The sequence below is a fragment of the Lacerta agilis genome, chromosome 2 (genome assembly GCF_009819535.1).
Source record: "Lacerta agilis isolate rLacAgi1 chromosome 2, rLacAgi1.pri, whole genome shotgun sequence".
Classification (NCBI taxonomy): domain Eukaryota; kingdom Metazoa; phylum Chordata; class Lepidosauria; order Squamata; family Lacertidae; genus Lacerta; species Lacerta agilis.
In genome coordinates, this window is record NC_046313.1 from 49351575 (window position 1) to 49376447 (window position 24873).

A 24873-nucleotide genomic window follows, 5' to 3' on the forward strand; every position below is an offset into this window, starting at 1 on the left:
AAATTGCATTCTAAAATTCCAAGGGATAAACAAATATATGTGGTAAAAGTAAATGAGATGTTTGCATCCCCCCCTTTGGTTTTTATGGTCTCTAGATCATTGTGGTTACAACACAGCTGAGAATTTATTTATCCATGTGATTTGTTACCTTGAAAATGTTTAATCTCAGACTTCATACTTGCTGTTAAAAAAAAGTCAGGGGGAGAGAATACTCCCCCACCCATAATGAGTATTAAATTTGCAACCATAATATGAGGGGGAGGGAACTCAAGGGGGCCAAAGGGGTTCTTGCTAAGAGTCTTGTAGTACTTTATGACAGCTATGACTAGAACATTGAAGAAGGGATTAGAGGAGCCTGATGGGCTGACTCTACACATATGATTTTAGCAGCTATGCAGTAACTGCTTCCATCCCCCAGCAGGCTACAGAGCAGCTATGAGAAATCACGGGATCACTGTGGGCAATACAGTCTCCACACAGAAGGAAAAACAAGAAATATGATACCCTGTTTCTTCTCTTGGAAAAGTTTGGAGGACGACTCCTTTTTCCGTTTGGTTGTCTGCAGACATACGCCCATCCCCTTTCTGGAATCATAGGAATGTGCCTTATACCAGTCCAGGCTATTTGTCTATCTAGTATTGTCTGTTTGACTGGTCTTGGCTTTTTGGAGTTCAAGGAAGACATCTCTCATAACATTTGCTACCTGATCCCGTTAACTGAAGATGTCAGGGATTGAACCTGAGAGCTCCTACATACAAATGTGTGCTCTACCATTGAACCTCCCCCTTTCTGGGGACTCCATGCACCTTGCAGAAGGTCATCACTGTGGGCTTCCAAAGCTTCTGGAGGGATCATTAATGTTATATGCCACATATGGATAGACATCTCCTGCATCAAAATGGCTTAGGAACATAACCAGGTCCACCTAGCTCAAAATTGTTTGCCATGACTGGCAGCAGTTCATCAGGATTTCAGGCAGAGGAAATTCCTAGCCAGACTTCCAGAGATGATGGAGACTGAGCCTGGAACCTTCTGTAGCAAAGCAAATGCTCTACCATTGACCTGTGGGCTTTCTCCCAAAGGACAGGATGACAGGATGAAATAGTGGAATACTGCATGAGTGATGTAGCCTATAATGTCAGAGAAGCCTTGCATACATTAAGTGGAGCCTGTGGTGTTTCAGTAAGCCCGGGGTTTAGTCTGGTTTTATTCCCCTATGGTTGGAGTTCCAAATCTCCTACTAATATTGCTTTAAGTGGAATTAGATGATGTTCTTAATTAGAACTGATGACAGAAGAAGAGATTAGCATTTCCAGATATGTACTTTCCTCATATGACAAGTGTGTTGGTAGCAAAAGCATTTGCAAGAAAGAATCAGTGGGTGGAATGGGATAACGAACCTATTGATTCTCTGCAAATATTACCCCCTCAGTCATTTTTACTGGAAGTAAGTGAAGTTCAGTGGGAAATACGGAGCAGCCAAAATTCTCCCCTTTAGCTTCAGGTTCCTATTGCATCTGCAGTGCTGTGTCACTGAGGGACTAATGCCAGATACTAAGCAGAGTTTGATTTGGGGCATTACAACTAGTTCCACTGCTGAGCCTAGGAGGCACAGCAGGGCATAGCAACTATGAAGCAGTGATCAGAAAGTGAGAGGCGGGGCGCCAAATTTTGGCCTCACACAAGGTATCGCTGACATTCGAAAGACCAAAGTCTGCCTCTACACTGAGGAAGGAAACATCCTCCCCATCTCACTTCTTCCAGATCAAGAACAGAAGCCTAGTAAGTGGGTGGGAATGAGAGAAGGAAAGAAGGTTTGGTTTTGGAGGGTGACTGGAGGTTGAGACAATGGAAGATTTAAACATATCTCTGTTCTGTGTTAAAATCTAAGATGGAGAAGAATTGGAAGGGGTCATAATGCTCACTGTGTATTTGAGGGCAACACTACAAGTACCCAAATATGTCTCTCTCCAAGCTATGAAATATGAGTCTCCATGACATCTGCAATGAAACACAGAAATGGCACCCCACAAACAACAAAATATTAGTACTTAGAAAAATACTCCAGAAAGGAATGCTATGCTTGAAAATGCTTGTCAACATTTTTCTTTGAACTGCTGTTGTTGTTTTCAATTTGCTGTTGTTGTTTTCAATATGCAAACTATATGTAATGATACATAATTGATTACTTCCTCCTCTCTGCCTCAATTCACATTGTGTTTCCTTTGCATTGAAATGAATGGTGTGGAATAACATAATGATTTGCTTTACTTACTTACTTACTTAAATGTTATACCTCCCTTTATCCAAGGATCACAGAGCAGATTACAGTATAAAAACACAAAATAAATAACCTAATAATAAACAAAACAATAATTCCCCAGAGCAGACAATTGAGACAACTAATGTAGTTTTTCTTGGAAGCTGAAATGCGATGGAAATGAAATATCACTGCATGCGTTGGATAAGGGGTGGAACAATAATCAATGCATTTTTACATCCCTAGTCATAGCATTCAGTTCATAGCTTGGGAAATGTGGTGAAAGAAGTAATGCAGAACTGAAAAGAAGATGCTTGATCTGGCTTGAGATTCTTTCAGTTACAAATGGGAGGAGATATTTTGCCCAAGATTCACAGCTGGAGTTCCAGCATAAAAGACCGCATTATAGCAAAATATTGCATTATTTGTAAGGGTCTTCCACAGGAACGGTAAACCTTTGCTGATAGGGTTACCCTCATCATATCATTATCATTAGAGGTTCCATGTTAGGTCTCAACTGTGATGTGAAGATGCTTGTTTATTCTTATTATTCATATTTGTTCTTTAACAATATATTCCTTCTGCCTATCTCCCCATTTTAAAAGCATCTACCGTAAGTGCATAGGTTTCAGGTTGTAGAGTTCACAGCAATTGCTGGCTTCTGTTTGCAATTGTGTCATTAATTGTTATGTGATCTTTGATAAGAGACACTCTAATTTTGTACCTCAGTCTATCCAGTCTGTGAAATGGAGATGTAAGCTTCTGCCCTCCCCCCTTTCTTCCTCCCGCCAATCATTTTTATGAGAGACTCAATGTATGATTTAATACACGGCAATAGCAAAGTGTCGCGGGCCCTCCGCCCTGTACAGCCCACCCCCGGACGTTTTACGGTCTATGAGTGCTGCACCAACGACAAACAGTCCCCAGCTGCAGCCCTTCAGACTACTAGCTGGATCCTGCTTACTTCATTCACCACAGACGAGGATATTGTGAACTAAAAAGATGTTTATTGCGTACAAAGCTTGTGGTTGCTGATAAATAAAAGGTTGTTCAATAAGCTTATAACAGTTGTCCTATACCGGCCTAATACCTCTAAATGTTACCGGCCTAATACCTCTAATAGTTAACTAAATAGCAATAACAACGCGTTTCACAATCTCTTTATCCTCTCTGCTAACATCCACCTAAGACTCTAAACTCCCAGCTCTATCTCTTGACTCACACTTCAACTCCAACTCCCCGCACTTAACTCTAACTCTAACTCCTCCTGCCCACACTTCAACTGACTTACTGTCCACTGGGAGGGGTGTTTTATACCCAGGCTAAGCCCGCCCCTGAGGGTTCTAACTGTCAGAACCTTTAACCCCTACCTGACATGAGGCTAGTTCTCCACATACCTCCCTCCTTTTTAGGTTTGTATCAGAGGAGTTACTAGCCAAAGTATCCCTCTGATACAAACAACATTTTAAACATCACTGTAGACATTACATAAACAAACATTTTATAACTCTTACCTATATTACCTAACTATGGCATAATATTACCTCTTCAGTAAAAGTACATATAGTTGTGAACATTATATACAATAGTTCATGCAGCATTAGGCCTTTATTGCAAGAAAAGTCGTAACTGTCCATTTTAACCTTTGTCTTTGGGTTTTCGTTATAAGGCGTCTGCGATGATGTTTAGGATCCTTTCACGCTCCTTATCGTCCTTAACCGTCGCAAGAAGTATCTTTCTCGGGGCACCAGTCTTTTCTCTGCCAAACGTGATGGGATGTAAGCTGTCTTCCTCGGCCAGATGACACAATCCCATTCCGATCTCTGCACTCGAGGCGTCTGTAACGATTGTGGATCCCAAGCTGGGTAGAGTCCTTGTTTCTCAGGGTCAAAAGCTCTCTTAGTTCAACCTCTCCCTCCTTCAGGATCTCTGTTAAATGTTTAAGCTCGCAGACTTGTACACACATCACCAGGTCATCATAAGCTGCATAAACACTGGTTGTCTGGCTTTTAAATGCACTGGGAACTATTTGCAGAAGTTTGTGGATATCCTCTGTTTTATTCAGCTTGCTGAAGCTTTCTAGGCAAGCGTGATCTCTTAATGAAAGTAGGCTAACAAGCTCTGATTGCTTATTACTCATAGCAATCTCCCTTGTTGTCAGTTCATCTTTGGTCTGTATTGATTTATCAGTTCCCACTTCGAGCAATTTTAAGACTACTTTTGTATGCCTTTGACGTGGTAGCCCTGTTAATGCTGTGTAACTACATTCATTTTGGACATTTATTTGTGTTGCATGAACAGCAGGGTACCCATCTTCCCACCACACAATCTCTAGTGTAGGAAACAATTTCACTTTCATAGAAAGTCGACAGGCCCCCATGCCAGCTATAACTTCCAGTACGTCTTTCTTTCTATCTTTCCAACTGATGAATGGTTTATCGTAACTATGACTGGTTGTCCTAACTGATCTCACAGATAGGTCACTGGTCATATTGCAGGTAGACACTCCTTTACCAATATCACAGGCTTTTTCAACAACGTGACTACTGTAGTCTAGATTGGGTTCATGGTTTAGTGACTGGGTTGGGTTTATCATATTCTTATGCATGACCCGCCTCCCTTCACCATGCTGAATTATATTGTTTATATCATTCATTTTTGAAATGATCTTACAAGGACCTTCCCATGTCAGTTGTAACTTGTCACTGTTTACTGATCTGATTAATAAAATATCTTGTCCTGGCTCAAAAGATCTCTCACGTGCTTTCGTTTTATCTTGCCCATGTCCTTGTAATTGGCAAGTATGGCACGTTCGACAAAATAACTTTATTTGCTTGCCCATCCCAGGCCAAAAGAAATTTTGGGACACCCTTTGTTTGGTTCTGGTGATTCCCAAGTGACCTCCAAAGATACTGCCATGTGCATGTTGTATTATCTTGGTTCTAAATTCAGTAGGTACTATCAGTTGCCTGTGGATTTCATTACCCCCTCTATTAGGCTTTAAAAGAATCTCTCTGTATAGCAACCCATTGTTGACTATAAACCGCTCCGGGCTTTCCGGGGTTAATACTGTATTCAAGGCTGTGGCTTGAGAATATTTCTGTAAATCTGTATCTAGTTTCTGCTTGGCTGCAAAACTAGCTGCTTGACTATTTGTAACTGGCATTATACTTGTATCTTGTGCCAGTTCAACAATTGTATCAGGCCTTTCCTCCTGAGGTAACTGTCGCAGTTTTTGTGCCCTAGTTATTACAAATGCACTCTGTACATGGTCAAGTAGATCCCACCCAATTAACATTGGAGCTGGGATTTCTGGTGAAACTGCTACTTGCCATTTTCCAGACCATTGTTTATATGTCAGATTAACTAATGCGACTGGCAAGATTTCTGGCTGTTTTGATATTCCTTTTAAACTGATTGTTTTGCTTTTAATAAAGTCTTCTGGCTTTAATAAATCAGGATGTACAATACTAATCTGAGACCCTGTGTCTTTTAAGCCTTTATATTGTTTACCATTCACCCAAATTTCTTCTCCTGTTTTGTGTAATAGCATGTCATCTTGTTGAATTATATAGCACCTCACAACTTGGGCCTCTGGTATCTGCTGAGCCTCTGACTGGGCCTCGGTTGTCGTGGCAACCATGTTGGCAGTTGGCTCTGTCTCCACAGTTTGGACACAATATGTCTGCTTCTGAGGGATAGTATTTGCACTCCTAGTTCTGAGTTCAGTTCTACAGTCCAATTGTCTATGGCCTTTTTTCCCACATTGCCAACAGATTAATTCAGGTCTTTTACCCTCACTATATTTATTTACTTTTCCCTCAGTCCCCCCCGTTGTCATAGGCGTGTTATGGGGAACATTTGCATTGGCGGGAAAAATTTTCTTGGCAGTTTCTGTGGTAAACTTTGTGGGCTGTTGCATTCTCTTAAACTTATTTGTTTCCCACTGTTTGTCCTTATATTTTGGGGCATCATAAGCGTGTTCTCGGATTTCATTTATTTCATCTGCCAGATTAGCAGCTTCCAGGATGGTTTTAGGGCGTCTTTCTTTAATTAAATACTTCAGATGACTATTAATCGTGTCATAAAATTGTTCCAATGCGATCACCTCTTTTATTTTTGCCACAGAATCGGCACCCTCCTGTTCTAGCCACTTGTTTAAATAATTTGTAGTTTTAGCTCCTAATTGAGCGAATGTTTCCTCACGCACTTTTTTTATTGTTCTAAACTTTTGTCTCAGTTGTTCTGCAGTAATTCCGAATCTAACATATACCAACTGTTTAAATGCTTCGAAATCTTTAGATTGATCAGATGGCATTTGAGAATAAATCTCTGTTAAGGTTCCACTAATACGAGCTCTCAGTATTTGCATTTTCTCCTCATCTTTTACTTCAAAATATTCGCAAGCCCTCTCAAAAGAAATGATAAACGCTTCAGGATCGTCTTTATCTCTGAAGTCAGGGAATCTTTTTAAATCCACCCTGCTAGGATTTTGTGTGGAACTATTGTTGTTGTTTCTATTATCTGCAGCTGATAATTCAAGTCTTTTCATTTCTAATAAATATTCTCTTTCCTCCCTTTCTCTTTCTCTCTCAATAGCTAAGGTCATTTCTTTCTCTTTCAGTTCTCTCTCTTTTGCCTCAGCTTGTAACTTTAATTCTCTCTCTTTTGCTTCAGCTTGTAATCTCATTTCTAATTCCTTCAGTTTATATTCTTGTTCTAGTTTCCATTTCTCAAATTCCTCTGAGGCTTTAAAACTCGTCCCCTCAGCAGGATTTTTGTTAACTGTTTCAGTACTGGTTTCTTCCATCTGGGAAACCCCATTTTCTTCTTCAGAGCTTTCTACTTGTGAGTCCCTAAGAGCTGTTTTAGTCTTTCTAGGTGGCATTTTCTATTTATTTGGTGGTATTATTTCTGTACTTAAATCAAGGATGTTTCAGTTAAACTATTTCTTCAGGCTCAGTTTCCACAGTTTAGGTCCAAAGTCACGCCTAAAGTTACCTCAGTGCACTTTGTCCAGCGTACTTTTCCGACCTCTCACTATAAACCTTTCTGCCTGAAATAGTTTCAAACGCAAAGTATCTTTGTAACTCTCTCACAATCTCACAGTCTTAGGCGCTATCACACCACACCCTAGGGCCAGGTAATTCCTCTCTGAATTCCCCTTCTCCCTTTCCAGGTGTATGCGATCCCCTTCCTGACTAGATTGTAGAGTCTCACTGAAGTTTGCTTAAATCCTCTTTAAGCCTCACACTTCACACAATGCGTCACCCTTAAATCCTTCTTGTACCTTGGCACTTCTTGCCAACACTTTAGATCTATCTTTGATCTTGATGTGACCACCACTTTATGACAATCTTTCGTCCCGACGCTGCCACCACTTTAATGTCGCGGGCCCTCCGCCCTGTACAGCCCACCCCCGGACGTTTTACGGTCTATGAGTGCTGCACCAACGACAAACAGTCCCCAGCTGCAGCCCTTCAGACTACTAGCTGGATCCTGCTTACTTCATTCACCACAGACGAGGATATTGTGAACTAAAAAGATGTTTATTGCGTACAAAGCTTGTGGTTGCTGATAAATAAAAGGTTGTTCAATAAGCTTATAACAGTTGTCCTATACCGGCCTAATACCTCTAAATGTTACCGGCCTAATACCTCTAATAGTTAACTAAATAGCAATAACAACGCGTTTCACAATCTCTTTATCCTCTCTGCTAACATCCACCTAAGACTCTAAACTCCCAGCTCTATCTCTTGACTCACACTTCAACTCCAACTCCCCGCACTTAACTCTAACTCTAACTCCTCCTGCCCACACTTCAACTGACTTACTGTCCACTGGGAGGGGTGTTTTATACCCAGGCTAAGCCCGCCCCTGAGGGTTCTAACTGTCAGAACCTTTAACCCCTACCTGGCATGAGGCTAGTTCTCCACACAAAGTATTTATAATGCTAATTAAGTCACGCCTAGCGTTGCACTGGAGCCAGAAACACAACAGCACATGGTGTTTGCACAGTATTTCATCTGTTTAATTAATTACCTGTAGAAGAAACCATAGAATGTGTAAATGGAGTGCATGTGAGTGGACAATTCATCTTATGCTCCTAATCATATATTGTTATGAGTTTGTGGGGAGGGGGTAGGCTGTGCTGAGTGTGTGCTGAGACCCTTCTAATTCTTGGAATAGCCAGGCTATCTTCCTGGTGAGATAATGGGTCATGAAGGAAACAAAGGAAGTAGCTTTGTGCCAGAAGACAAAGGGATCCCTCCCTCAGTTGTCTGGTAGTTAAAAAGACAAAAGTGAGAGTTGAGATAGCTGGAAGCTGGAAGCAAAGCTGCAGGCTGGGAAGCCAGAGAGAGAGAGCCATGCCTTATTTCTGTTTAACTCCAAGGCTGCTGTTATGGGGGAAGCAAAACCCTCTTGGTGTGTTAATGCTGCAAGCCCCTCCGTCGAAGGTTCAGGTTGTATATATGTGTAAATAAACCATAAAGACGCCACAGTCTCCACTGTCCCTCGTTCAAAAGGGAACACAAGCCCTAGACAAGTGCCTGGAAACCCTGGAATCTTTCACTGCTCAGAGATTGGGGTGGCATGCAGCAATATAATACATGCTTGCACTCTGAGATATAATACATGATGCCTGCATTCTTCCTAGAAATACAAGGAAGTATTTGTGCAAGCTAACTAGATTCCTCGAAAAATGCCAGATACATAGTTTCCCACCATTCTTCTACTCTGGTTCTCCCCCCACCCTTTGTCCCTTATTAATTTCTGCAGCAGCTAATTATGATCCCTGCAGGCTAAATAACTGTGCAGTTAAAGATATACTAGATGAGTGGGTACGGTACTGCAATAAGAGAGGCTTTTTTCTGTTTGCTTATTACATGTATTGTTTTAGGTAATTAACATCCACTTTGTAGTGGCAACAGAGACGCCTTGCTGTCTGTACAGCTTCTTGGCTCGCAGCCTTTAAAATGCTGCTGGTACACTCCTTGCAAAACCATGTTATATAATTCCCCAGGTTGAAAGGAATTGTGCCCATCCAGGTTCAACTGGAGTGTGTGCGCCCTGGCATGTTTACATGTGTGTATATGTACACACTTATAATAGACCCACACATTTTAAAATATTTTTAAAGTTTACATCACGTTCCTAGAGTCCTGCAGGCCGCATGGCATTCAAGCACATTCCCTGCTACCACACCTACCTGCAGAGCAAATGTTGGGAATCCCAGGCAGGTGCCACAGACCACACACAAAACAGAGGGCAATGCTGTCATTAAGAAGCCCTGCTTCATATCAGAGAACTTTAGAAGCACAGGATCCCAGTAGATCTTCTAGTCCAACTCCCCATATCTTAATGTGGGATATATTATAATTTACCATATCCTAGTACCTTTGCTGAAGTTCATGACATGGCTACGGGCATGGTCCTTAGTGAGTTGTGAGGTGTGCCTTAACTGTGAACAACCCCTGAGCTCTTCTCCAGCTTAAATTTTAGTGAAACCCTACGGTTTCCAGGAGAGACTGAGGTCTTCCTGTCCCCACTTTCTCCTTCTTTTTCTTATCTCAGATTCCCAACAGCACTTGGAATATTATGATGGTAGCATTCTGGGTTCCAGTAGCTCATGGTTCCTACCATTGGTATGGACCTCAAAGGCAAGAGAAGAATACATTTGCTAGAACTCCTGGATTCTGGGATGTTACAATAACAGTATTTCAGACAACAGAAAGAGAAGGCATGATATCCCAGTGTCAAACGTGGAGTATCCTCTCCTCCCCCAGTTGACTCAGAGGCAAGAACGAACACTTTGTATTGTATGGTTTTTTATTCAGTCATCTGGTTGCAAGACAAAAAAATCCATATCTCCACGCATAGGAGACGTTGGCTACTCTGAGTCCCTCCTCTTCCGTCGCCCACAACACGGTGGAAACGTATGGGAAGTAACAAGAGGCACATCCCTCCGCATACTCTGTACTTTAATGAGGAGGGACCAGCAAGCCCTTGGACTAGGAAGGTCTCCCAGACTCTCCAGGGAGGTCTCTGCTGCCTGCTCTCTAACTTCTCTCTCCTCCTCCACTATCTCGTAACTAGGCATTTCCTCATTCAGCTGTACATCATCCCTGTCTCCCTCTCCTCCTGAAACTGCTGAAGGTGAGGGAGGGGGACTTCCCATGCCCCCTCCTCTTCTGAGAGGAGCTGATCAGACGGAGGGCACATTTCCTATTCCTCTTGTTCAGTCCAGTCCCGGACACCCAGTGGCCTCAGCAGATGGCAGGTGCATGGAGAAAGAAGGGTAAACAGTGTTGGCTTCTTGGGTCGAAAAGCCAGCTGGCTAGTCCCCAGCTGGACCGTCTCCTTTCCAGCCGTGTCGCTGCGAAGATCCATCGACCTCTGGCTCCAACATAAATCAGTGACCCAAGCCTCCAAGACTTGGGCACACTATACTTAGCAGAGTAGCTGCACAACAGATGAGACTGAGGCTTGTGAATACATACTATTTACTATGGATTTATTAAACATAAATCAAGACAAAGAAACATGTTGTCTCTCCTTGCCGTCTCCTTGGAGAGAGAGTCAAAAGCAAAAGCAATACAGTGGTGCCCCGCTAGATGAATGCCTCGCTAGACAAAAAACTCGCTAGACGAACGGCATTCGTCTAGCGGAAGCCGCCCCGCAAGACGAAAAAGTCTATTGGGCTGCTTCGCAAGACGAAAAATCTTCGTCTTTTTTTTTCGTTTAGTGGAGCGTGGCTGCCATTGCCGCTCCGCAAGACGAAAAACCCGCTAGACGAAAATTTTCGCAGGACGAATTATTTTCGTCTAGCGGGGCACCACTGTACAGCGGAAGTGCTGGAGTGTAAACAGACATGTGACACATAGTAATCCCATGTCTGCAACTAAAGATGGAATGGAAAATCCCAACAAAAGAGATCCCTCTTCCACCACTGTCAGCAGTGTCCAGTATGGGAGTGGGGATCATAGGAGAGTAGTCTGGGAGTTCAAAGGAAGGCAGCAAGTGTGGGTGAATTTAGAACACTTCCTCAGCCTGCTTTACTTTCTTTTTCTATTGCCCATCTCATTCCAAATGAGGGAAGTTCACAAAGCACTACTAAGAAAGTCCTCACTAGTTGCCACCAAACTGGATACTGACAAGCCATTTCCCAGTATTTGTTGGTTAAGGTTCTCAAGTGTGTAGTGTACATCTGCAGGATACACACAGCGTCCATGCATGGCAATTTCACGTCTTCTTTCTTTAATGACTACTTCCTATACTTCTAATTTGTCACCAGTGTAGGGATGCGTATGAAGGAGATTGCTAATTAAGCCACAAGAACACAGAGGTTTCCTTCTTTTAGCCCAATGAAACAACTTTGTTCAGATAATTTACGAAAGCAGGAATTGGGAGCATAGGAACCTTGCCATGTGGATGAGAGATCCAAAAAACTGAAGCATGTTGAACTGGGTGCAAATTAGAACATTTGGCACCAGTTTCCACTTTAGTTTGGCCTTGAGAAATAAGCTCATGCCTAACTTCTGACACTGCACTTCTATAACTCTTCCTTTAATTGTACCCATCAATTTGCCAGCTCAGCCTACATGAGAAATGTAGGAGGAAATGAATGTCCCCTACTATTATTAGATCAGGAACTCATCTGCTATCTGAGAGTAAACACATATCTGCAGTTGTAAATCATCTTGCTAGGTTTTTGGTTTGCCGCAGCATAAATCTAAACATAAGAAAACTGAACAAAAGCAACCATGATAGAAACATAAAGTAGGGAATACAGTGCCACAGAACTGCACATTATCAGAGACATGGTGCCTATTTCCAAATTCTCCCATGATCCTATATGGAAAAACCATCTTCTTGGGCTGCACTTTCACATGTCATATGACATATGCATGATCACGGGCATCTTTTGCCCTTTCAAAGTTAAGATGATTGTGTTTTGGAGCCTCATTTTGCTCAATTTGGTTCTTGTCCACGATTGCAATGTCTCTTATCACCTTGGTCAAAGCTTTGCATCTCAAATGAATATCCACATCAAGCTTGGTTTGGCTTTTTCTTAAAATGCCCAAACACCACCAGGGCCAGATTTAAGTTTGATGAGGCCCTAAGCTACTGAAGGTAATGGGGGGCCCTTTATATGTCCAGCTGTCCTTTGTCAACAACAAATTGTCACTGTTTTTTGTGTTGAATATATGCTATATGCAGAGCCCATTACTTACATCACAGGAGCCTACACAACACAAAACACTGTCGTTGTATGTAGGTTTTATTTTATTTTATTTGTTTTTTATCTTATATTTTGGAAATGTACAGGTACATCCAGGTGTTTTTTCCCTTTAATTTTTTTGGTGGTCCCCAAGAGAGTGGGGCCCTAAGCTATAGCTTGTTTAGCTTATACGTAAGTCCGGCACCACCACAACACACTGGTCAATCCTGTGTAAACTGACAGTTAGGAATAATGCCCCCCATTGTCTCTTTTTCTAACCAGTACTGGTCCTACCATTTGTCAGACTCTCTCAGGCAGCAGATTGCAGGGGTTGGACTAGATGACCCTCATGGCCCCTTCCAACCCTACAATTCTATGATCCTATGATTCCTCCCCACTCCCAGTACCATTAAAAGGCAGCAAGTTGCCAATTATTTGGAGCATCATTATATTTGATTTTATGTCACCATGGGGCATAGCTGTAAACCTTTTCCCTTTTTTGCGGGAAATTCCCTTATTATAGCATTGGGAAACAGCAGGGAGGGTTGACAGCTCTGCCATGGGGAATGGCATTTCAGGTTTGGGCACCAAAACATCTTGGCCTCTCTCCAGATTTAACAGAGATTTCCCCTGTTTTCAGCAAATATTTCCTGCTTCAGCATACCACACACAGCTCAACGGATGGAGCATCTCTTTCATTCCTGCTCCCTGTGCCACTCTACAGAACTTCATAAAATACAAATATATCTTCATTGCCCTTTTGTTTCTGAAATGGAATCTTGGCAGTCTTCACAAAGGCTGAGTAATTTAACTTTGAGGTTTTTAAAACTGGAAATGGCAGATCAGAGGGTGAGAAGCAGTACAGAAGGGTCACATCAGCACAGCATTGCTCTGACAAAACCATAGCAAAAAGCTTTGTACTGAAGATGGGGTGTAGTAATTGCTCCAGAAAGTGTGGCAGAAACTTGTTGCACATTCTAGGAATAGCACTAGCCAAGGAAAGCCACAAAATGGTACGGGTTTTTCAGCTTTTAAAAATTATGAAAAGATTAAAGAACCTGACAACTTTACGGAACTAAAAGTTCTCTTGGATTTGGAACGTGGTCATTTCAAAGAATGCTGAATAGTCTCAGTGGCAACTTTTTGGCCTATGCAGAGCATGCTTGAATGAATGTCCGCATGGTGGTTATAAAAGGATCAGACATGTGTTCAGTGGGTTGGTGGAGCCTTGTAATCTATTGCTGTTGTAGAAACTGCACAACCATCACAGACCATGCAATATGCACACTTGCAAATCAGTCGGGAATTATTATTATTATTATTATTATTATTATAACCCACCCATCTGGCTGGGTTTCCCCAGCCACTCTGGGTGACTCCCAATCGAATATTAAAAACACAATACAACATTAAACATTAAAAACTTCCCTAAACAGGGCTGCCTTCAAATGTCTTTTAAAAGTAGGATAGTTGCTTATTTCCTTGACATCTGATGGGAGGGCGTTCCACAGGGCAGGTGCTACTACCGAGAAGGGCTTCTGCCTGGTTCCCTGTAACCTCAGTTCTTGCAGTGAGGGAACCGCCAGAAGGCCCTTGGCACTGGATCTCAGGCTGAATGATGGGGGTGAAGACACTCCTTCAGGTATACAGGATCGAGGCTGTTTTTTGTTTTCCTTCCTTCCTTCCTTCCTTCTGCCTGCTTCATCTCACTAACAACACATCTGATAAAGTACGGAAAGTGTTCGGATGACAGCATGTGAAGCTGTCGTGTAGATGTATCCAAAAAACTGGGACAACATGGAACAGAAAGGTGAAACATTAGTAGCAGAGAGGATATCTGGGTCTCATATTTGTGGGGCCAGGTTTGCTCAACTTGGGACCCATCAACTTGTGACCCACCCTCACTCACTAGGCATGTAAGGTAAAGGGGACACAGGTGGTGTTGTGGTCTAAACCACTGAGACTCTTGGGCTTGCTGATCGGGAGGCCGTTCATTCGAATCCATGTGGCGGGATGAGCTCTCCTTGCTCTGTCCCAGCTCCTGCCAACCTATCTCAAAAGCACACCAGTGCAAGTAGATAAATGGGTACTGCTGCGGTGGAAAGGTAAACGGCGTTTCCATGCGCTCTGGCACTCATCATGATGTGCTATTGCACCAGAAGTGGTTTGGTTGTGCTGCCCACATGACCCAGAAAGCTGTCTGTGGACAAATGCTGGCTCCCTCGGCTGCAACCCCATAGTCGCCTTTGACTGGACTGAACCGTCCAGGGGTCATTTACCTTTACCTTAATGGCTGCATTTTCACTGTAAACCATGGTTCAGCACTATGTGCATGAGCAGGAGGGAGCTGCCATAAACTTTGGACTCAGGCATTCCCTTCCCCTCTCCTCTTCTCCTTCTCTGCAACCAACGGTACTTCAGCAGAATGAAATTTCACTTTCTAAACCTGGCTTGTTATTCCATACCAACCAGAGACATACAGTAATGGTTAATTTCTAAACAGGCCATCTTCAAACCATAAGTTCTCATCCTGAAGCAAAGTTCTTAACCCGAGGTACTATTTCTGGGTTAGCGGAGTCTGTAACCTGAAGCATCTGTAACCTGAAGCATCTGTAACCCGAGGTACCACTGTACACATTCTGGTTCATATCCAAAACTGGAAGCCAGGTTTGGTGGAAAGTGAATCTAAACTCTGCCAAGGTCCTTTTCTAAGTGGTAGGGGAGGAATAGGCGAAAGCCGGAAAATCTTTCCTTGGGCTCACTCCATCTTGTGCATGTGGTGCTAATTCACGATTTAGCATTACATGTGGTCCATAGGAACCCACCAGGGATATAATAAATCTCCTGCTTTTTCTGTCTACCTGGAACTATTTAAATAAGATGGGTTGCCAAGCACCAGGCAGGGCAGAAACTTGGTTGTAAGTTGATTTGGGTTGCCTTGGGCAAGATAAAGTGACTAACAAATTTAATAAACCTATCAATTAATTAATTAATTCTTAAAATAATAATTGATGAGCTGCTGTTGACTTGCTAGGTCACAACCCGAGGATGCCTGAGATGGGCAGTGAACATAAAATTTGACAAGTTAGACTGGGCTGTAACACCAAATGGCTTTAAAACAGAGTGTTGTAAGCTCCAAACTGGGATATTGATCAGTATGAACTTTTATTTGTGGCAAGGTAACCTTTAAAAAAAATCATTTATTTATTAAACATGCCCCCTTCTGTCCTTTAAGAACTCAGAGCATGATCTCCTACCCAGACAATGTAATTCTGTGTACCTCTACTCAGACGCATCTGTCCCTTTCAGTTTCTCATTTTCTCATTCCCATTGGAATTTCAGTTTGCCACATTTCTGAATCAGTTTTTTAAAATAAAAAAAAAACTTCATGGAAAATCATATTATTGTATTAATATATCCTCTAATAAAACACATTTTTAAATAGATTGTTTTCATTAAAATATACATTTTTATACATGGGCTGGAGATTATTGTTTTGGGCAGTGTGAATTAGGTAAGCTGCATTAAAACTGAACCATTTCTCCCTCTCTCCATGCTCAGAAGGCAATCCCATTTACGGTACTTACTCTCAGATAGAAGGACTGCAGCCAAAAAATACCCAGCATGGCTCTTGACTTTGTGCCTGATTGGCCAATGCTTTTATGATTTCCTCACATTTACAAGCCTCAAATTGATGAACAAATTATAGTAAAAATCATCCTCATCTGTTTTCATGCTTTTAGGCCAAAATAACAATGTAAGGCATTCAGTAAAATGGGGGGAAAAGACTTTCATTTACTTTCACTAGCTTTCAACTTTCAATTCGTTTCATGTGTTTCCATTTCTTTTCTTCTTCTTTTTAATCCTACAGAGTATTTATTTTCAGGACTACAATGGATAGACTAAATTTATTTCCTTGATGAAAATTATTGTCGGGATTTAGAAAACCTTTCACTCCGTTTATGAACCTCCTTGTGGCTTTGGCCCGTTTCCTGGAAGCACTGCAATGAGAACCATGCACCACCTAGGAGAGGGGGGTGGGTATGATTTAAAACATCTTTCCGGGGGGAGGGGGAGAGTAACAGAACGAGGAACAGGAACCTTTGGCCAGCCACATTGCTGCTGCTTACAGGGAATTAGAGGCGGTGGGGAGATGGGCATGGTGCAAATACACCCCCAGGAGTGCTTGATTGGTTCTGTCAGCGTGTTTGCACTGTGCTGACCTACCACTTTATCCCTCCACCACTGCGAGCAGCAGTGAGGCAAAGGGGTGGTCATCTGCTACTATCACATGCATCGAAAGATGGAAAAAGCAGAGCATAACTGTGCTTCTTCCTCTTCTTCTGACTAGCGGCAGGAGTACACGACTTCCAAACCAGGGGTGGGAATGTGTTGAACACAGAGTAAATGGAAGCGTGGACACCAACTAAAGCTAAGGTGGAGTCCGGAGAAGTAAAGCTAAAGTGTTTGTTTTCCAATATTCCAAAAAGCACCTCCTTTTCCTTTTCACTGATGGGGTCTTTTAATTTCGCCCTTGCTCACAACTAAACCTTCTTCTTTACTGGTCAATGACAGGTCACAGCATAAACACCCACAGGAACAGGTTTTCCATTGTCTTAGGGAGTGACGTGAGTCCAAATCTTATCAGGGCACAGGGAGTCTCATGAAGGTCACTCGGAGCTGCTAACAAGTCTTGTATCTTCTTCATCCTGGTACAATCTCAGCTTGACTAAAGTCTTGCCAAGCTTTCTGTTTCTTACGTTCCAGCAGGGTCTAGACAGACAGAGACGTTTCTACCCTTAAAGCAACACGAAATGGCTCTTCCTTTTCCTTTTCAATGGTAGCTGGCACTAGCAGCAGGTGTTGTCTCCTGTTCTACCTCACCAGACCCCTCAGGTCACTTCCACAGATGACAGCTTTCATATTAAAGGTATAGAAAAGCAGCATAAAGGTGGGGCCAAAAGCAGTTTGCTGGGTCAGGTGGAGCCACTAAAATATGTTCCCAGCAGGTGCATGACTGTAGCCTAGTGGGGCAAGGTAGTGGGGAGATTGATGTGCAATTGTACTGGGCAGGATTCACCTAGTGAGTTCTGTCAGTGGAAGCCTTGTGGAAGGACTTCCATTTTTAAAATGGAGCTCCCCCCCTCCTCCCTCCATGCACTATCAAGGTATTCCAAAACTGGCTCCAAAGGGGGTGGGGTGAGGAAACTCCCCAGAAGAGGGTGCAAGGGGGAGGAGAGAAGGGATTGAAATGCTTGCGCTGGCAGAAAGATTGCCTTTGTGTGACTTTGAATTCCTCCCAGTGACTGAGGATCCTTCCTGCTGGTGCGTCTGCACCGTTCTGAAGAAGAAGAAGAAGAAGAAGAAGAAGAAGAAGAAGAAGAAGAAGAAGAAGAAGAAGAAGAAGAAGAAGAAGAGTTTGGATTTGATATCCCGCTTTTCACTACCCGAAGGAGTCTCAAAGCGGCTAACATTCTCCTTTCCCTTCCTCCCCCACAACAAGCACTCTGTGAGGTGAGTGGGCCTGAGAGACTTCAGAGAAGTGTGACTAGCCCAAGGTCACCCAGCAGCTGCATGTGGAGGAGCGGAGACGCGAACCCGGTTCACCAGATTACGAGTCAACTCCTCTTAACCAGTACACCACACTGGCTCTCACTGACCTCCTCGAAGCCTCCACCCTTCTAATAAGAAACAGTGATTCACCTGCCAGAAAGCTAGTGAGTATCTTCACCTGACAAGTATCTTCAGTCAAAAAGGGGCTTGCTTTTTCTGAACAATTTTGCCCCCTGCAGACATCAGCCACCTTTGCACAATGCCTTAGATTGGTGGGGTTTAATGAATATTAAAGTACTGACACATCCAGCAGAAAGGCAATGTAACGAAGGATGCTCTGTTTTCTCTAATTGGTTATGTGGCACTGGCATCTTTTGAGTCTTCTATCAAACTCCCATAAACCTTCTGGCTTGTAATAGTTGTAATCCAGGAAAAATCCCCGCAATTTAAGATTTAGCTCTGGCAGAACCTAATTTTAGATAAAGGGATTGGGGGGTGGGGACCCTGATAAAACACTGTATGGATGGCAAGCATTCAACACCCTTCTGAGAGCATCTTACAACACAGTCTATTAAGAACAGAAAGAGTCTGCTGAACAAGAATACCTTTTATCTCCCCTTTGTGGGCCAAAGACAGCTGCCAAACACAAATTAATGTGTAATTATTTTTCTTCCCTGAATCATTTTCTTTCATGTGCCATAACATGCAGGCTAAATAGCACCACACCTTTGACTTTAATTGTGGTAATCTGATCTGTCAACCACAAGAAAGCATTTTCTAATGCTTTCTTTAAAATGGACTTTCAAGTCAAAGCAACAACAGGGACTACGATTGTTCCCACCTTTTCTTTTTTTGTCCGGGTTGGAATGAGAATGTTGAAAACACAACCAAATCTTGGCCCACACAGCAAACAGCAGTGCCTTAAAAGATACAAATGGCTATGTGTTTGACAGGTGACTTAAGGTGATGATAGGAATCCTTTTTTCCTATGTTTGGTGACTAATTATTTGCCTGGTAAATGTAAGGCTACCTGGCTTTGCGTTAATACTATAATGGGAAACAGACTGTATTATTTATCTACTTCAATTGTTTAAACATTTGGAAGAAAATACATAAAGAGAAGCAGGTGGCTTGATCACTTAGGATCTTTTGTATGATAGAGATTGTCAAAACAAATAGGATTGCTCTTGATGGGGCTTTGCTGGTGATTATCTTAGAGATTGGGAGTTTATTTACTAATGCGAATGTGATCAAAGGGCTAGGTTCAAGACACATATTGATTTTATGAAATGTATTTTAATTAAATATTAAAATTGCCCTTGTTCAGTCAGGAATGAAGATTTATTGCTATGATAAATCAATTTCATGGGAAAGGCAGGATCTCTCTTGGCAGGATCCATAAGGAATTTCATCTGCATAATCCATTAGTAAAACTCAGGCTGCGTTCTCTGACAGCACCTTATTCTGTCTTCTCAACATTTCCTTACCTGATAATTGTTGTGCTTGATGTCATCTTCCACATGATGCAGAAGTCACTTCTGGAAATTTAGTGGAATCTAGCAGAAATTTAGCATTTGTTTCGGTGCAATTTTTATTTTTATTTTTTAGTTATTTTCAACCCCAATAACTTTTGTATAGCAATTTCTCCCATTTTCATGATCATGCCACCACTGCTCATCTGACATATCTGGAGCAGTATCCTGACAAATAGTTCTTTCCTGCTGTTTAAAATTTAATGCAGTATCAGTCAAAAAGCCACAATTCCATAAGGTAACAGGCACTGCGGTGTAAAAGGAACAGTTGAAATCAGTACAGAAGCACTAGTATCATAACCAGCAAAATTAACCCAATAAACCCTCCATTTGAATGCAGCCTTTAATACTTTTCCAGTTCTCATTTCAGTGGGTGTAGACAATAGGAGATACCCCTTTAAATGAATAGAGCTGAAGAGGCCCCAGCTAGTTTGTTAGGATAGCCATTTATTGGAACATAATGCTAAGGGTGTAATCCAAATGTTCACCAGGTGGCAGGGCTTATGTTTGGGTCTTACCTTACCATTGCAACGTGGTCAAGGGTGGAACATCTGTTTCCTTCCATTAAATGTTTCTCCTGAATTTTGTAGACTCCCTGACTACTCATGCTTCTTCATCAGAAAACAACAGCAACAACCCGTTGGAGGAGTCTGTTTCAGTATTTTATTTATTTGTTTATTTATAAATAAAAGTATTTATATAACACCCTCTCATAAAATATCAGGGTGGTGTACAGCAGTGTAAAAACATTTCTTAAAAAATTAAAAACAGTACAGAACAATCATTAAAACGACTGCCTATTGAAGAAAAAAAATTAAACCACCACTTACACCTGTCAGTGCAATTTAAAATAAATAAATAAATAAATAAATAAATAAATAAATAAATTCGAGAAATGCATGGAAGTCAAAAGTGGGGTTGCCTGACAAATCTTTGCTGAAAGACTGCTCCACAGCATGAGACTGGCAATGCTAAATGTCTGCCTTTCTGAATCACATGAATCTCTATAACTTGGGGGAAAGTGATGTCTCACTCTGGGCTTCAATTGAAGAGTTGGCATCTTGGAAGACTGCAGAGTGAAAAGTACCGAGGAGATGATTTGCGGAATGAAAGGATGGGCCCTCTTACAAACAGTCTTATTCCCTGCACCTACCCATGAGATTTATCTGAATTTCCCTTTTCTTTCACAACTTTCAAATGCAGTTTCTTGCCTTGTGAACTGATGCAGAACGGGGGTGGCGGGTGTTAGACTTTTCGGCACAGCACTCTGCCGAGGTTTAGCTTGTGATTTCCTCCACCACCCTGCTTGCCGCTGCAGGCACGGATTCAGTTTTAGTCATCTACGATAATTAATTGTTAATGAATCCATTGACATATGTAAATTACTCGCATCATTTGCCCCCAGCGCTTCTTTACATAGTTCCTAGAAATATTGCATTGCTGACTCTAATCAGCCGAATGAACCAGATTGGATTACTGCAATGCATTAGATGCAGGCTACTTGGAAATCACAGTCCAGGCTGCTAAGTGGCTCCTGGGAACGCACTGCTCCAGTGTTGAAACAGCATCGCTGGCTGCCACTTCGCTTTGAAGTGCTGGTGTCTGCAGCCCTAAAGAGACTGTCTTTCCCCACAGGTACTTATGTACTTACCTGTGCACTGCAATCTTTATCAGAGGCCTTTCTCTAGGTGTCCTCAATTTCTGGGGCAAAGGCAGGCTGGGAGAGGAAGTTTTCTCTCTTTGAAACACCCTCCCAGGGATGCACACTTGTCTTGTCTTCGGGGCACCAGAAAAAGCTCTGCTCAGGCTGCAATCACATGCCCTTACCTGCAAGTAAGCACCAATGAGTTCGATGGGTCTTCTGAGTCATGCATAGGATTGTGCTGTTAATTTCCCAGGCCTTAAAAAAATAAAATAAAAAACACTCCTCAAAATTGGGTTTTATTCTCTTCCTGGATGGATGCTTTTGCTTCTGTTGTTTTGATTAGGTCATTGTTTTCACAATAGTGTCATTTTATTGTTTTATTGTTTTCTATCTTTCGTCAATCATCCAGCAAACACCCTGCCAAAGGGAGCGGTGAAAACAATGCATTATGAAATCTACTCAGGTCCGGCAGTTGTATCAAAATAAATTCTACTCAGAGTAGACCCACTGATATGAAGAGACCTAAGTTATTCACACCCATAAATTTTAATTGGCTGAGTATGACGAATGTTGGATACAACCCAGAGATTTCACCATCTATCTTGACAGTATTACGATTTTGTTGATAGTGGTATGTGAGCTTCTGCAGTCAATAAACACTCCTCTAAGAGGGAATGGGCACAGCTCAGTGGTAGAATATACATTTTGTGTGCAGAAAGAGTCAAGCTCAAGTCCTGACATCTCCAGGTAGGACTGGGAATGTCCGCTGCCTGAAAACCTGGAGAGCTACCGTCAATCATTGTAGATCATACAGCTAAGTGGACCAATGATCTGACTCATCATAAAGGCAGCTTCCTATGCACTCTGACGAAAACAACGACACCCTCAACGACATCATTATTCTATATATCAGAGAAATGTTCCTCTCTCCTTTAGACATCATCTCTAGAGAGTAGTCACAATCAGATTTCTGATGTTTAAACTTTTCTTTAAAGTCTTATTTTTCAATTAGGTTTTCAGGCCAATTCTCAGCCTGCTCACTGCTTCTGTTTTTAATTATAATCTGATATAGACATTTTGCTCTAGGATCACTCTTGCACATCAGATTATGAATATATAGCTCACTAAAAGTCAAAGGATGTCAATCCAACCAGTTCCTGGTTCAAAGGGGAAAGAGGCATCACTGCTACTGTCAATAGTGGTGCTCTGGTTGTTGTCATTTATTAAACTGACAAACCAGATGAAATACACTATCATCATCAACCTCTGTCCATGTGAACTATATTTGTGCCTTGATCTGGCTCATATGGTTTAAAAGACTTATCCCCCTTCCCCCGTTTTTCCAATGAATAAAACTGGAGGTTTCTTGGGGTGGTGGTGTCAGGAATAAGTATGATGCAGTAATGCAACACATATGAATGATCATGCTATATCAGTCCATTTAGTCCAACATCCAATGCTGTTGGTCCCCACCCCACCCCAGCGTTTCAGAGGTATACTTTCTTCTGGAAATTGAGATTCCATTTAGATTTCATAATTAATAGCTACTGATAGACCCAGCCTCCAAAAAATTGTAGAATTTTCTTCTAAAGCCAGTTCCCCATCAGAAGACCATCAGCACATCTCATGGCAATGAGGATTCCATAAGTTCATTAGATAACTAGGTAAAGTTATTAGGACTGGGCAGTGTATGGGTGAGCCTGCCATTCTTTACAGTTCTGTACAGTTCCCACTGTCTGGACCATGCTAGAAACATTGTTAATAAAAACAGTCTTGGTCATTTAATATTTTTTACATTTATCTAGATCACATTTTGGGACGCGGGTGGCGCTGTGGGTTTAAACCACAGAGCCTAGGGCTTGCCGATCAGAAGGTCGGCAGTTCTAATCCCTGCAACGGGGTGAGCTCCCGTTGCTCAGTCCCAGGTCCTGCCAACCTAGTAGTTCAAAAGCATGTCAAAGTGCAAGTAGATAAGTAGGTACTGCTCTGGCGGGAAGGTAAGCGGCATTTCTGTGCACTGCTCTGGTTCGCCAGAAGTGGCTTAGTCATGCTGGCCACATGACCCGGAAGCTGTACGCCGGCTCCCTCGGCCAGTAAAGTGAGATGAGCACTGCAACCCCAGAGTCGTCCGCGATTGGACCTAATGGTCAGGGGTCCCTTTACCTTTACCCTCTAGATCACATTACTCAATGTGTTGCAAGCAAAGACATTGGAGAGCTTTACAGTGGTACCTTGAGTTACAAACTCCTCAGGTTACAAACGGCTTCAGGTTACCAAACTCCGCTAACCTGGAAGAGTTACCTCGAGTTGAGAACTTTGCCCCAGGATGAGAACAGAAGTCGTGTGCTGGCAGCACAGCGGCAGCAAGAGGCCCCATTAGAGAAAGCACGCCTCTAGTTAAGAACAGTTTCAGGTTGAGAATGGACCTCAAGAACGAATTAAGTTCGTAACTAGAGGCACCACTGTATATCACCACACTTGAAGGCAAAAGAAATCAGGTGTTGTTGGACTCCCAGTCAAGGGATGAAGGGACTTAACGCCCAGTAACAGCTAGAGGGCCACAGCTTCACCACCTCTATTTTCAGACAGAGATACCTTTCTAAAAATGTTTACAAGGTGCAGATTATCTGTCATCTGGTCCATCCTTTCTACACTGCCCTGGGCAAGCTGCCCCCAACCTCTAGCATTGCCTGCTAGATCCCTACTCAGCACTACTCTTGATTCTTCACTGTGCTGGAGCTGAAGCTTGCCTCTCTGCAGCTTCACTCAGCCCATAAGAGCCCCACCTTGTCCCACAGGCTTTGACCAGGCAAGACGAGCTGTTTGGTATGCTATGGTGCATCCCAGTACATGGAAATTCTTTCTTACTTATTTAGTTAGTTATGAAAGTGTTTATATACTGCCATGTCATAAAACATGAGGGTGGTGTGCAATGATAAAACACGAAACACCATTAAGAACAGTACAAAACAATAATTAAAGTGATTGGCTCATCCAGAATGTTTGATACAGCTTCATAGGCCTGTCACCATAAAAAGTCTTCAAGAGACACCTGAAAGTCAAAAGCGAAGGTGCCTGCCAAATCTTTGCCGGAAGAGTCTCCCACGGCAAGGGACCAGTGACACTAAAGGCCTCTGTGATGTGGGGGCAACTAACTGCAGTCATCTGGGTGATCTCTGTAGATCCTGCTACGGGTAACCTTGTTTTAAGTAGGAAACCTCAGTGAGGAAACCACTTTGGTGGAAGCATTTTAAATGAAGTGAAAGTAAGCAGCACACAGCAGAGGTTTTTTTTTGGGGGGGGGGGAATAATAGAGAAACAGATCAGGCTTACCTACAGACAAAAGAGAATTGACAGGTCCAGGCAGTAGCAAATGTCTCCATCCTGTTCCACTCCCCGAAACATTCCAAGGATGATGTCACACAATCATGTTTTTTCTTTTCACATGGAGATTGCAAGTGTGATACAATAGCCCAAAGGCAACAATGCTTTTTTGAGAAAGATCTGGAAGTTAAACGGATTTGCAAATTGAACATAAGACAACAGTGTGACGCTGTATGTACCACAGATAACCAACATCTTTTATTTTAGACTACCTGATGTGGAGTGTGGTTTCCATGACTCTGAAAGCAATGGTGCCACTCTGCTGAGCACTACAAAG